This window comes from Giraffa tippelskirchi, chromosome 6 (assembly GCF_054371585.1).
Source record: "Giraffa tippelskirchi isolate mGirTip1 chromosome 6, T2T-mGirTip1v1.2.pri, whole genome shotgun sequence".
NCBI lineage: Eukaryota > Metazoa > Chordata > Mammalia > Artiodactyla > Giraffidae > Giraffa > Giraffa tippelskirchi.
In genome coordinates, this window is record NC_137280.1 from 104,770,414 (window position 1) to 104,785,298 (window position 14,885).

At 39.6% G+C, this 14,885-nt stretch overlaps 1 long non-coding RNA gene and 1 pseudogene across 1 annotated transcript in view; both read left to right on the forward strand.

Moving 5' to 3' along the window:
* The window catches only part of LOC145509733 (uncharacterized), a 1,421,207-nt gene that overhangs the window by 1,389,177 nt on the left and 17,145 nt on the right, over positions 1 to 14,885 (forward strand). Inside the window, exon 8 of the long non-coding RNA XR_014056338.1 lies at positions 9,940 to 10,063. This is a non-coding gene — a long non-coding RNA (uncharacterized LOC145509733). The remainder of the gene's footprint in view (positions 1 to 9,939; positions 10,064 to 14,885) is intronic.
* Positions 26 to 641, forward strand: LOC145510875 (elongation factor 1-alpha 1 pseudogene; annotated as a pseudogene).

A 14,885-nucleotide genomic window follows, 5' to 3' on the forward strand; every position in this document is an offset into this window, starting at 1 on the left:
AAACCACCACTAAATCTAAGCCAGAATGGGAAAAGAATACACTCATAACAACATGATCTTCATTGGATACATAGATTTGGGAAGCCTACTATCTGATCTATGAATGAGTAGAGCTGACAAAAAAAAAAACAACTATCAGAAAATTTGAGGATTCTGATGAGAAGGGAAAGGGCTCCTTGAAGGAGGTTTGGGTCTTGGATAAGCTAAAAACTGACGGTGAGCTTGGTATCACCATTGATACCTCCCTATGGAAATTAAAACCCAAGAAGTATTTTGTGACCATCACTGATGCCCCAAGACACAGAGACTTTATCAAAAACATGATTTGGGGCAATCTCTGTCTGACTGTGCTGTCCTGACTGTTGCTGCTGGTGTTGGTGATTTTGTAGCAGGGATCTCCCAGAACAGGCAGACCTGTGAGTCTGCCTTACTGGCTCCCACACTAGGTATGAAACAAGAAAGTGTTAATGTTAACAAAATGGATCCCACTGAGCTGCTCTATGGCCAGAAGTGATACAAGGACATTATAAAGGAAGTCAGAACCACATTAAACCTGGCTCAACACCAACACAGTAGCAGTTGTGCCAATTTCCTCTGGGATAGTGACAACATGCTGGGACAAAATGCTAACATGCCTGTGAAGTCACCTGTGAAGATGGCAGTGCCAGTGGAACCACGCTGCTTGAGGCTTTGGATTGCATCCTGCTACCAACTCATTCAAGTGACAAGCCCTTGCCTCTGCCCCTCTAGGACATCTACAAAGTTGGGAGTATTGGCATTGTCCCTGTAGGCTGAGTAGAAGTGACTGGTGTTCTCAACCCTAGCATGGTAGTCACCTTTGCTCCAATCAAGTGAAGTCAAATCTGTTGAAATGTACCAGGAAGCTTTGAGTGAAGCTCTTCCTGGGGACAATGTGTGCCTCAATGTCAAAAATGTGTCTGGCAGATATTTGTCAAGGTGATATTTCTGATGGGACAGCGAAAGTCATCCACCAATGGAAGCAGCTGTCTTCATGGCTTGAGTGATTATCCTTGACCATCCAGGCCAAATCAAGGCTGGCTACACACTGGTACTGAATTGTCACACATCTCACATTGCTTGCAAGTCTTTTTCCATTTTAATGTATTTTAAAAAACCCAATACTGTATTGTAAATATATTGAATTAAGTAAGAGAGAGATAGTTATTTCTAGTTCTGAAAGGAGAATTTGTGAAAATGCCAATTCAGGCTTTCAGTTCAGTAACTAAAACGAAATGTGAAAGAGAACGAAAACATGAAATGTGGAGAATTTCATGGTGGTTCTAGGATGACTGTGAAAATCACTAGCGATTGAGAGCTTGGTGCCAAAATCTGAGCCTCTGTACACCAGTGCCAAATCAAATCTCAGAAACAGAGTTTGGGGTGAAGTAGAAAAAAATAGCTTTATTGCTTTGCCAGGCAAAGGAAACACAGAGAGATCCTGCCCTGGACATCTTTGTGTCCCAACCTGATGAGGACGTGAAGGACTTGATGAGGAGTTTTATAGCATGGTGTAAGGGTGGGGTTGCCTCAGGTGTTCTTCTTGGCTGTTCTTCCCTTGATGAGAAACTTCTAATCTACCCTTTTGAACTTGAGGAAGGTCATGGATGCTAGAGTCTTACCTGCAAAAAACAGGGGACCCAAAAAAAAGGTTTCTGTGCCCAGCAGCCCGTATGGCACCCCTCTTCACCCTCTGTTTCAAGCTAAAATGGAGGAAAGATGGGTTACGGTCAGGGCACACTAGACCTTCTGTTTAGTAAAGCTTTATAACCTCCCGAGATACTAGCCCAGAGTCACTCTTGAAATAAAATTTGAAGAAACTAGGTAATCCTCACACTCAAAGAAGTGAACTCAAAATGGGAGGCAGCATTATCTTGACCAAATCCTTTGAAAACTGTGGGCACCAGGAAGGAGGGCCCATGGATTTTTGACATGACAGTGCAGCTGGGCCAGCAAACTCCCAGCTGGCAGGGTGATCAGTGTGCTCGGATGAGGCAGAAAGGGTTAAACCAACCAGCACCATGGAACAAATGAAAGAATGCTGCTTAAGCCTGTCTGCAGTCAAAGTTGCCCATAAATTGTTTGGTCCTACAGAATAGTTTCTTTCTTTTCATTGTTTTAACCTAGGGGATGAAGAAAAATAAATCAATGTCAGATTAAAAAAAAAAAGTTTCTGGTAGCTCCACACAATATATTAAAAATGAAAATACTCTTTTGCTTGTAGGGAGGAGAGAAAGCCAATAATAAAACTTAGCGAGGCTTCCTTCTGATAGTACACATTGTTTAAAAGGAACTTTAGAGCTATTATTCCTCCTGTGATCTTCCCCCAAAGCTACAAAGGGTACAAAATCTACCCATATTGCATTGCTTTCTAGCTGTCATGTTTTTAATAGTATCATACACACTGTTCCAAATTTTGAAAAGCCCATTCAGTGTTTTATACAAAAGCAAGTTACCAGAAATGGGCACAGAGCACACTACTAAATATAGCAACACAATTACTGTCATGTAAATTATCTCCTCTACATAGCATTAGAACAATGAGATAAAAGGTTTATCTTGACAAAGTTTGAATAAAGTAGAGGTGGAATTGATTCAGAATCTCCATAACTTCTCCATCCTCAGACAGCGGTGGGGGGAGGGAGGAAGAGCTCCTCTAATTTCAGTATCAGCACGTCCTTCCTGTTCTTTTGCATTTGGGGAGTTTTTCCACAGTGTATTCATTTGCTAGTGAGATAATGTGTCTCTGCCTGATCAGATAAGAGAGGGATAGAATTACTAATGATGAAAGGCAGCACAAGGGCAAAAAAGCAGAGCAGCCCTTCCTTTTCTCTCCTAATCTGGATAGATCTGAATTTCAGCCATCTCATTTTTTTTTTTTTCTCATGAAGATGGTGGGGCCATTTTCCAAAGCTGGGTTAAGACACTGCAAATTGAGTTCTACAGATTCCCTCTTTTTTTTTTAAGTGCTATTCAAAGAAGGAATGTGATGTCATTGTGCTGACTGGCTGTTCTATTCCACTGTTTGTATGTACTTGTCAGTTAATAAATTGAGGGCAGTTTAAATCAACTGTCACTCAATAAACATCAGCTGTTTTCCAGGTACTATGGGAATAGCAACACAGAGGTCTTGTCCTTTAAAAAAGAATTCTAAATAGAAAGAAAGCTTCAAGTCACAGATATGTTTAATGATGAGAGTAGTGGGATGTTACTAGTAGCAGAGTCATCAGACGAACAAAGATAGAAATGTAAGTTAAATGAAAGATGTGGAGCTGATATCTTATCCAGTACTGTCTTTGGGTAAATGTAGGGTTTACCCAGGGCGCCCAGTGGACAGCAGTTCACTATTCCCTAGGACAAGTCAAGGTTAGAAAGCCAGCAGTGGGCATTGGAGGTGGAAAACAGAACAGTGACTTTAGAGTTTGACAGTCCCTGGCCTGAAAACTAGACTATTACCCTGGCCCTTGTTTTTCTTTACTGCAAGCTTCAAAAAGTCTCTAGAAAAGGAAAATTGTGTCCTTTTAAGAAAATGTGAGAAAGCAACAGCATGATGATCAGCACTTCAGTGATAAAGGTAAAACAGAGACCAACTTCAAACATTTTTACATAATGAAGAGACCTAGGACACTTTTTAGAAGTAGCTTGTAAGTTATGAAGTACCTAGTTGGCTGACCCAACTGGGGGAGGCTTAGCTCCCTTTCATCTATTGCCTGCTGCCCTTTGGGGCGAGTAGTTCCCTAGAATAAACAAGGTCTCTAGCGTGAGTAAAAACACGCCAAATTTGAAGTTACTCTGCTCTAGGTCACCCAGAAACACCACAGCTCTGAGCTGGCTCCTAATCAATCCACTCTCGCTTCCTCATGCCAGTCCACAGAGGTTTAAACTTGTTTGTTACTGAAACCCACTGGGCTGACAATGACACCTTGGGCCTTGTCACCCACTGAAAGCAAAAGGGACTATGAAATAGCCACAGTCTCGTAAAGAAAATAATGTTTCTTTAGCGGAAAATTGCTGTCCACAAAGGAAATGTGGCTCCTAAATGGGAGAATGTTTTCCAGGGCTATTTGTCTGGAAGGTGACAATGTTATAGCAATAATCCTAAAAATGAGAATGCAATTATGAAGGAATGTTTTGCAACTCTGCACCCCCATGTTCTAAATGTATTCATTTCCCAAAACTGTCAGAACATATCCCAAATTAAGACTAATGCTCAAACCAAAGCAACACTGCACCACTGCTTTTCAACCCCAGATCCCCATCGTACTGATGGAATGAGTTAGAGCGATGACAGAGGAGACAAAGAAGGGAATGGAGGGAAAATTGGCAAAGGTGGACTTGGACAGGAGGGGAAGTGATGGAAAATTATATATCAGAGCTAATTCCTAAATTTCTGGGTGGAATGATGGTGTTTTTATTGAAATAGAAATTCTGCAGGATGACTATATTTGGAGGAGAAAGACCATCATGGAGAAGAGTCAGAAAAGAGAAACATCCTAAAAACAGAGAAACAGGAACAATATATAGAACCAGGACCCAGAGGAGATAGTTAAGAGCCAATTCAGCATAGGAGTCGAAGGATTAACTTTAGAAAGAAAAAAGAGAGATACTCTTCCTCTAAACTAGGAAACATCTTGCTCTAAGTTGGGAAACTCCTTCCTTTAAACTCGGGAACTAACATGTACTGATGGCTTTGCACGAACCTAGCATGAGGCTTCAGCACTTTCTCATGTGTTCAGAGGCTGTTAAAGAGTGCAGGCTAAAATCCTATGACAGCCTTTATTCTCGCATGTCTACGGGACAAGAATACTGGCTATGATTTTTTTTTTAAAGTTGTGATCAGATTAAAAAAGATGGATATCTTTGAGGGTATATATTGAGGAATATGAAAGGAAAATGACTAAGGAAAAAAAGGAATGCCAAGCAGTACTGAGAGCTGGATGTGCATAGGTCAAGATCTTAATTTTTTTAGACAAACTAAATGCCATGTAACATAATCCAGTGAATATATCAATTAGAATGGGGAAAAAAATGTTTTCTTCGTTTTTAAAATGGTTATATTCTTTAAAGCTAGGCTGAAAAAGAGCAGAGAAAAACAAAGTCACTAGCATATTTCTGAACCAGTGCTTGAAAGTATGGAGGGTTCTTAAATCCATGCCCTTCCAAGGTCAATAGGTTAAACACAAGCCTGTGTTACATGGATTCAGATTCCCTGCAATGTTCCCAAAGGTTTAATCCTACAAATTAGCAACACTGGGAGACAGAATTCTTGCCTAACTCCAAGTACTCTCTTCACAGGTGTTTTGTGAATCTCCGAAAGGTATAGTACACATGAATAAAAGAAATCTAGTCAAATTTCCTGAAAATGTTCCATATTCTAGCAAAAATAGCTATAGTAAACTCTCATAACCCCTAGTTGAACAAGTTGGCTCATTGAATTTAATAAACATCTACTCCCCGCCCCCGCCATGTGAAGCACAGTACTGGGTCCTGGGAGGGGTGGATACTATGATGATGATGATGATTTACAGGGGGTGGGAGGGCATTGATGATTATAAGCTTTCCACATGGGGGATTTCCTACACACCGAATACTGTTCTAAGCTTCCTGCATGCATCCATCTCAGTAAGTGCTTATAACAATCTTGCCATGTGGGTCTAATCCCTGCAGTACAGAAGTGGAAACTAAGGTATGTTGGTCTCTGTGTCTGCCTGAGGCTCAAGGTAGCAAAAGTCAAACCTTGAGGAAAGGCCACTTGTCTTTCCCTTGCTTCTCCCACTCTTACTTTCAAAGTGGTAGCAGTGAAGGTGAATTCAGAAGTTACCAGGGAAATAAAGTGGACTTTTATATCAAGATTAGGTATTGAGACAATAGACCAATTCTTTATTATCAAATTAAATCCTATCAGATGAAACTATCTTGTCATAAAAATATATCTAGAAGTGTAACAAGCAGTCTTGAAAAAATTATCTTTTGATGGTCGATTATATTGGTTGATGGGTAACTGCTGAAGTCAGTTAGAAGCAGCCATATACACAAGGCAATCTTTTTATCTTTTTTTTTAACTTTAAAATATGACTGAAGTGTGAGTGCTTCTAATGAGAACTTGGAAGTGTGTAAAAAAAAAGTACGTTTGCAAGCATTCTAATAGGATAATTCATATTTCGAGTCTCTTTTAATCTAAAAAAGAGGAAATTATGTCTACTGGAAATATCCAGAAACATTGTATATTTATGTCCTAAGATAGTTTTAGGAGCTTTTCTATTATCAACATTTTTTAAGAATCATTTCCATATTGGAACCATTCCTTCATTAAACCATCCATTGATCATTCCATTTAATTTCTTTTAACCCCACCAAAAACATGTCAGTTACCACTTGCGCCTCAAGGGTATATACAAATTTGTTATACCATCATTAGAGAAAACCTTGTAGATTTTTTAAGTGTTTATGATAAGTTTATTAACATTATTTAAATAATGACATAACCAGTGTTGATTTGCTACCACTACCTTGGAAATGTTTAAACATTATTATAACTTAGCTCCACATTCCAGTTTTCTCTCCAAAATTAATGCTTTTAAGCTCAATTTATGCCTGTCAACAAGTAATGATCAGAGATGTAAGCTGGCTCATAATCCAGAGGTACTAGGTTACAATGTGTTACCATGGAAACTGTGTTTTATTGCATTTTCTCTTCTTGATTTAAGGCATTTGACAATCACAGCAACTGTTTGCCAGTCTTCCCACATCATAAAAAATTCAAAAACACAAACAACCAATATGGAAAAGAAAAGAAGTTGGCGGGGAGGTGCCAGGGATCCTCTACTGTTCTTGGACCTCACTAGAAACAAAAAAGAAATGACAGCCTTATATTTAACATGGACCTTTTGTGAATAGTTTATCTCTCAGAAAGTCCAGGAGTGTTGGAAAATTCAATCAGTGGTTAGTCATAGAAAGGACCTGTCTGCCTGTGGTTCATTTTGTTTATTGCATCATATATCTTTTATGATCACTGGGACTTTAGCCTGAAACAGCATTTTCTTTAACAAGAGCCATGTTTCCGTTAACGTTGTTTATTGTATCTGAAACATTACTCTTTGAGTCACAGTACGTTTTCTATCGAGCAAAGGTCTGCAACCGAATCTTGCATGAATGTGTTTATTCAGAATCTAGAGTTTAAAAAAAAGAAAAGAAAGAAAGATACTAGTCCAGTTCATGTAACATTAATCACTTTGCAGTGTTCAGCAGAGGTCATTGCCACATTCCTAGCAGTATTAAGGCAAGTCAAGATTAATCACCTATGTTAAACCTTGGAAGGAGAGCACATGAAAGGGATCTCAAATTAGACATTTCTTAAAAAAGAACCAACTGTGGCAAAATGGGCTAACTGCAGCTTGACTTTACAACGCGTTTGCTTTTACTACATGGGGTCAATACCATCTCTGTGAATCAGTAGTCATCCTTCTTCCTATTTCTGGACGTTTATAGGTCAAATTTAAGATCTTTCGGAGCATTCCAAATGAAGACTCATTCACTAAACAATCTTTTAGTACATGCTAACCAGCAGGTAGTTTCAACCAGCTCAGAACTGTCCATGCAAAGTCAAACCAGACATGGTCCTCCCTTTTCTGCTCCCTCCAAGAACTACATGATCCACCCAGGGAGATGAGTACCAGATGTGCACAGTGTGAGCAGAGTTTTGTGGGAGTACAGAGGAAGGAATGATTCACTGTGATGGGAAGTCGGGAAAGACTTTACTGACGTTAACTCTACAAGGGAAGAAAGGTGAGCAAAGAAGTCCAGGCAGAGACCTGGTAAGCGTTCCCAAACTAATTAGTGATTTGATGGGACTGGAGCAGAAGGCTTGTATGGAATAGATGAAGGGAGCAGCATAAGATGAGATTGTACAGTAAGTCAGAGCCAGACTGCAAAATCTCTGAATATGTACTTCATTCTGAAAGCAATGAGAAGTCTTTGAAGAATTTTAAGTAGGAAAATGTAAAGAACGAGATTAAGTTAGAAACTGAATACAATTTGGGGTGAGGGCAGGCTGGATAGCAGGTTCATTAGTAAGAGATTAGAATCACTGTCTTCACAAAGGAGAATTCAGTCATCCATGAAAGTGATAACAGCTTATGTTTGGCCATAGAATGGAGAGAGACATATATTATGAAACTAGATGTGACAGGAATAGTCACCTGAGTTCCTGAAGGGAGACGAGGATGGATGATGGAGAAAAAAGAATCCAAGATGGTGCCAAGGGATCTATCTGGGTTGAATATGCAGATGGTAATGTCATTAGCCAAAGCATCCAAGGTCGTGAAAGCATTAAAATGGTGATTTTTATTACAATGTTGTACATACTACATAGCACTGATGAATGATATTGGGACTGGATATGCTGATTTGGGGACCATTAACTTATACCAGGTTAAGTCATAAGGCAAGATGAGAATGTCTAAGGGGAGAAAGTAGGAAAAGAGGGAAAGACAGTCTAAGAAAGTTTCTGGGAGAGAAAGTATTTCTCAGTTCTGTAATAGTTTTCACATTGAGAAAAAAAATGAGAGGCTTGAGGAATTTTTACATTTTTCTCTATCTAAATAAATAGTAAACTTGGCATACAGAATAATGTCCAAGAGAGAAAATTTAAAAACAAATATTTGGTTAAAAATATTATATCCCTGGTTACATATGTGTGTGTGTATATATTCATATATATATAATACAATCTGTATTTAAGAAGCTAGTAGGCTCATATTTAGAAAGATTTAGAAATTAGGCTCTCATGTAAGAGCCTAATATTATTTTGAACCATTGCAACTTTAAATGTTTATAATATGCATATTTAAACATGTTCTTATATTGTATGTGACAGATTGACATACTTCCCATGTCACCATTGTACACTTTCATTAAAGACTTATTTTTTAAATATGTTTTATATTCCCATAAAAAGAAGAAATTAAATCATAAAAATACACACAAAATTAGTGTTTATAGTCTAACCACTAGTCTCACAAGAAAAACCATTAGAGTTGGTGGCTGTCTTTCCTATGTTGAATAAGGAGAGAAGTTGCAGGTAAGAGCTTAGTTTTTGCTCATGGAGTTTCATATTTCAAGGACTAAATTTTTCTAACAACACTGATATAACAAACATGAAATACAAACAAGTTGCCTTCTGGTAGAGGAGAAGATTGAAACAGTATTCATCTATGCTCAGCCTCACCTTGATCAATATTGAAAATTCAAGAATTGGTTATCATCCAGTATCAAGAAATCACTGGAAAAATTAGTACCATGCGTAGAACTCAGAAACACCATTTGAGAGTTTACTGAAATGCTTGGCATGAGGTCATCCTCCAGAAACCTATTGAGGGGTAGAAAGTGTCATCCAAAGACTCAGACCTTCTGTGTCCAAGGCAGGTTCACTGTACACCCAGCACACGCATACACAGCTTCCCATTTGTCTGAATGCTTGCTGTGCTTTGCACATGCTAACCCCTCAATACACTTGCACTGAACTCGTGGTACCCTGGGCTTCTCAGAGAGGATCCAGGCTCCATCAGATATGAATGCTCTTGCCTCTAGACCGTTCTTCAACAACCTATAGTACCAGACCAACTTTTAGGGCCACATAAAGTTAATCTCTGCCTCTTTTGCCTAATATGGTCCTCCTCCTTCTTCTTCCTCCTCTTCTTCTTGCCCTGCCACATGGTTTATGGGATTATAGTTCTCTGACCAGGGATTAAACCTGGGCACCGAGCAGTGAGAACACAGAGTCCTAACCACTTTACCACCAGGGAATTCCCAAGTCTCCTCTTCTTATTTTAATCCCTATCAAAAATAAATAAATGCATGATTATCTGTGATCATGTTTCCAGAGCTCACCATTCTTCCTACCCCGCTGTGTTACCATTCTAGCTACTGCAGAGGAATCCTGCCCAGCAGTCCAAGAGCAGAAGGACTGGGACTACTCTTCAGCCTAAATCTTACGTGATTATCTGGAGGTGTCTTTAAAAGGGTGGAAACAGACTTCTGAAAAAAGGTATTGCATTTTCTAGAAACTGAAAAAAGTGGGTCAAAGGCTTTTTCCAAATCTAGGGCAAACCTATTTTTTGGCTAAGGACTTTATAAGACATTGCTCAATTTAACAAGCAAACTGTCTTGCTACATATCGGGTTCCTCTGAGAGAACTGTTCTCCCTAAGTTTGGATTGTTGCTAAGTGTGTAATCATACATTTCTCACTCACATATAGTTTAACCTTGCCAATAGTTCTCTTGGGACACTTTGGGGGAATTAGTGTACATACTGGCAAGTGAATAGATGGTGCAATTAGCAGACCTGAGTTGGAACCCCAGCTCCAACACTACTTCCTATGAGGTTATGAGCAATTAATTCTCGGAACCTCTCTCTAGCAATCGTTTATTTATTGCTGTGTAACAAAGCAGTCTAAAATTTAGTAGGCTAGAAATAATAGCACTGGGTTTTTTTGCTTATTATTGGATGAGTCAGAAATTTGGACCAGGTTCCACTCGGGAGTTCTTTTTGGTCTCTCTTGGGGTCACTCATTCAGTCAAGTCAGACAGTGGCTCAAATGGGGCTGCCTAGTCTCAGATGGTCTCATTTACACATTTTTCTGGGGCACCTCCTTTCTCAGCCCCATTACCATTCTAGCAGGCTAGCTTACACTTGTCCACGCAGTTGACTCAGGGTTGTAACCACCACCCAGAGAAAGCAAGCTTATGTACAGGCACTTTCAAACCTCTGCTCATGTTTGTCATGTTCCATTTGCCAAAGAAATTCTCATGGCCAAGCCCAAATTCAAAGAGTAGAGAAGTGAACTCTACCTCTTGTTGGGAAGAAAGGCAAAGTCACTTTGCAGAAAAGCATGAGTATGTGAATGGGAGAAATTATTATGGCCACCTTGCAAACAAACCCCATTTTTTTCATCATGAAATGGAAATAATAATATACGGAATATAACATTATTGTGAAAACTAAATTTATTTCCTCCTCATTGTTAGTTAGATCATTAGGTCTTAGAAATGGAAAAGTATGGGATAAGGTAAATTCAAATCCCATTATGGAGGATTCTAAATGGTTGACTGAGGCATTGGTTGATATTTATGTCATATAACAATGGCGTCTTTCTGATACATCATGCAAAAATTGAATGACATGATCTGAATTTCTTTAGGGAAAGATCACTATTTAAAATTATCTGCTTCATTTGTTTGTTTTCTTGTTTTATGATCTGATTATGCATTCCATCTGACTCCATGGACTTCAGCACACCAGACTTCCCTATCCTTCACTATCTCCCAGAGTTTGCTCAAACTCATTTCCATTGAGTCGGTGATACCATCCAACCGCCTCATCCTCTGTTGCCCTCTTCTCTTACTGCCCTCAGTCTTTCATAGCATCAGGGTCTTTTCCCAGTTGGCTCTTCACATCAGGTGGCCAAAGTATTGGAGCTTTAGCTTCAGCATCAGTCCTTCCAATGAATATTCAAGGGTGATTTCCTTTAGGACTGACTGGTTTGATCTCCTTGCTGTCCAAGGGTCTCTCAAGAGTATTCTCTAGAACCACAGTTTGAAAGCCTCAATTCTTCAGCACTTTGTCTTCTTTATGGTCCAAATCTCACATTTGTACATAAATACTGAAAAAACCTTCTTGGCAGGAAAAAACTTCTTAGTAGAAAAGCTATGACAAACCTGGACTGTGTGTTGAAGAGCAGAGACATTACTCTGCCAATAAAGGTCCATATAGTCAAGGCTATGGTCTTCCCAGTGGTCGTGTATGATTGTGAGACCTGGACCATAAAGAAGGCAGAATGCCAAAGAATTGATGCCTTCGAACTGTGATGCTGGAGGAGACTCCTGAGAGTCCACTGGACAACAAAGACATCAGAGCAGTCAATTTTGAGGGAAATCAACCCTGAATACTTACTTGTTGGAGGGACTGATACTGAAGCTGAAACTCCAGTATTTTGGTCATCTGATGCAAATAGCTGACTCATTGGAAAACTCCCTAATTCTGGGAAAGATTGAGGGCAGAAGGAGAAGAGGGCATCAGAGGATGAGATGGTTGGATGGCATCACCCATGAAGTGGACAAGAACTTGGGCAAACTTTGGGAGATGGTGAGGGACAGGGAAATCTGCCATGCTGCAGTTCATGGGGTCACAAAGAGTCAGACACAACTGGGCAACTGAACCACAACAACAAGTGGAAAAACCATATCTTTGACTATATGGACCTTTGTTGGCAAAGTGATGTCTCTGCTTTTTAATATGCTGTCTAGGCTTGTCATAACTTTCCTTCCAAGGAGCAAGTGTCTTAATTTCATGACTGCAGTCACTGTCCGCAGTGATTTGGGAGCCCAAGAAAATAAAATCTGCCACTGTTTCCATTTTTTCCCCATCTATTTGCCGTAAAGTGATAGGACCAGATGCTCTGATCTTAGTTTTTTGACTGTTGAATTTTAAGCTGGTTTTTTCACTCTCCTCTTTCAACTTCATCAAGAGGTTCTTTAGTTCCTTTTCACTTTCTGCCATTAGGGTGGTATCGTCTGCATATCTGAGATTGTTGATATTTCTCCCAGCATGAACAGTATAATGTACTCTGCATATAAGTTAAACAAGCAGGGTGACAAAATATAGCCTTTTGTTGTTGTTCATTCGCCAAGTCACGTCCGACCATTTGTGACCCCATGGACTGCAGCTTGCCAGGCTTTCCTGTCCCTCACGATCTCCTGGAGTTTGCCCAAGTTCATGTCCATTGGTGTGATGATACCATCCAACCATCTCATCCTCTGATGTCCCCTTCTCCTTCTGCCTTCAATCTTCCCCAGCATCAGGGTCTTTTCCAATGAGTTGGCTCTTTGCATCAGGTGGCCAAAGTGTTGGAGCTTCAGCATCAGTCCTTCCAGTGAGTGTTCAGGGTTGATTTCTTTTAACATTGACTGGTTTGATCTCCTTGCTGTCCAAGGGATTCTTAGAAGTCTTCTCCAGCACCACAGTTCAAAAGCATCAATTCTTTGGCATTCTGCCTTCTTTATGGTCCAGCTCTCACATTCCTACATGACTACTGGAAAGAGCATAAGCCTTGACTATATGGACCTTTGTCAGCAAAGGGATGTCTTTGCTTTTCAGCCTTGATGTACTCCTTTCCCAATTTTGAACCAGTTCCATGTCCAGTTCTAACTGTTGCTTCTTGACCTGCATACAGGTTTCTCAGGATGCAGGTAAGGTGGTCTGGTATTCCCATCTCTTTAAGAATTTTCCACAGTTCGTTGTGATCCACACAATCAAAGGCTTTAGCATAGTCAATGAAGCAAAGTAGATGTTTGTCTGGAACTCTCTTGCTTTTTCAATGATCCAACGGATGTTGGCAATTTAATCTCTAGTTCCTCTTTCTAAATCCAGCTTGTATATCGGGAAGTTCTTGGTTCATGTTCTGCTGAATCCAGGCTTGAAGGATTTTGAGCATTACCTTGCTAGCATGTGAAATAAGCACAGTTGCCTGGTAGTTTGAACATTCTTTGGCATAGCCCTTCTTTGGGATTGGAATGAAAACTGACCTTTTCCAGTCCTGTGGCCATTGCTCAGTTTTCCAAATTTGCTGGCATATTGAGTGCAGCACTTTCACAGCATCATCTTTTAGGATTTGAAATAGCTCAGCTGGAATTCCATCAGCTTCACTAGCTTTGTTCACAGAAATGCTTCCTAAGGCCCACTTGACTTTGCACTCCAGGATGTCTTGCTCTAGGTGAGTGACCACACAATCGTAGTTACTCAGGTCATTACGATCTTTTTTTGTATAGTTCTTCTGTGTATTCTTGCCACCTCTTCTTAGTCTCTTCTGCTTCTATTAACTCTTTGCCATTTCTGTCCTTTATTGTGCCCATCTTTACATGAAATGTTTCCTTGGTGTCTCTAATTTTCTTGAAGAGATCTTTAGTCTTTCCCATTCTGTTATTTTCCTCTATTTCTTTGCATTGTTCTCTTAAGAAGGCTTTCTTATCTCTCTCTTTGCTCTTCTCTGGAACTCTGCATTCAATTGGGTATATGTTTCCCTTCCTCCTTTTCCTTTCACTTCTTTTTTTTTTTCCTCAGTTATTTGTAAGGCCTCCTCAGACAACCATTTTGCCTTCTTGCATTTGTTTTTCTTTAGGATGGTTTTGATCACTACCTCTTGTACAATGTTACAAACTTGAGTCCGTAGTTCCTGGGGCATTCTATCGGATCTAATCCCTTGAATCTATTTGTCACCTCCGCTGTATAATCATAAGGGATTTAATTTAGGTCATACCTGTATGGCCTAGTGGTTTTCCCCACTTTCTTTAGTTTAAGCCTGAATTTTGCTATACGGAGCTGATGATCTGAGCCACAGTCAGTTCCAGGTCTTGTTTTTGCTGACTGTATGGTGCTTCTCCATCTTCGGCTGCAAAGAATATAATCAATCTGATTTTGGTATTGACTATCTGGTGATGTCCATGTGTAGAGTCATCTCTTACTTACAACCACCAATTTGCTGTGTTTATGAAATTATCTATTCTGGATATTTCATATAAATGGAATCATACATTATGTGACCTTTTGTGTCTAACTCCTTCCACTTAGCATGTTTTCAAGGCTCATTCACACTGTAACATAAATCAGTATTTTGTTCTTTATTATAGCTGAATAATACTCCTATGTGTGAGTGTGTGTCTGTGTATTTGTTTACCCATTCATCTGTTGAAGGATATTTGGTTTTTTTCCACCTTTTGGCTATTGTGAATAGCGCTGCTATGAACATGTGTGCACATTTGTTTTCAATAGGTCTCAAACCCCATTTTGGAATTTGGAATGTAGGCAGTAATTT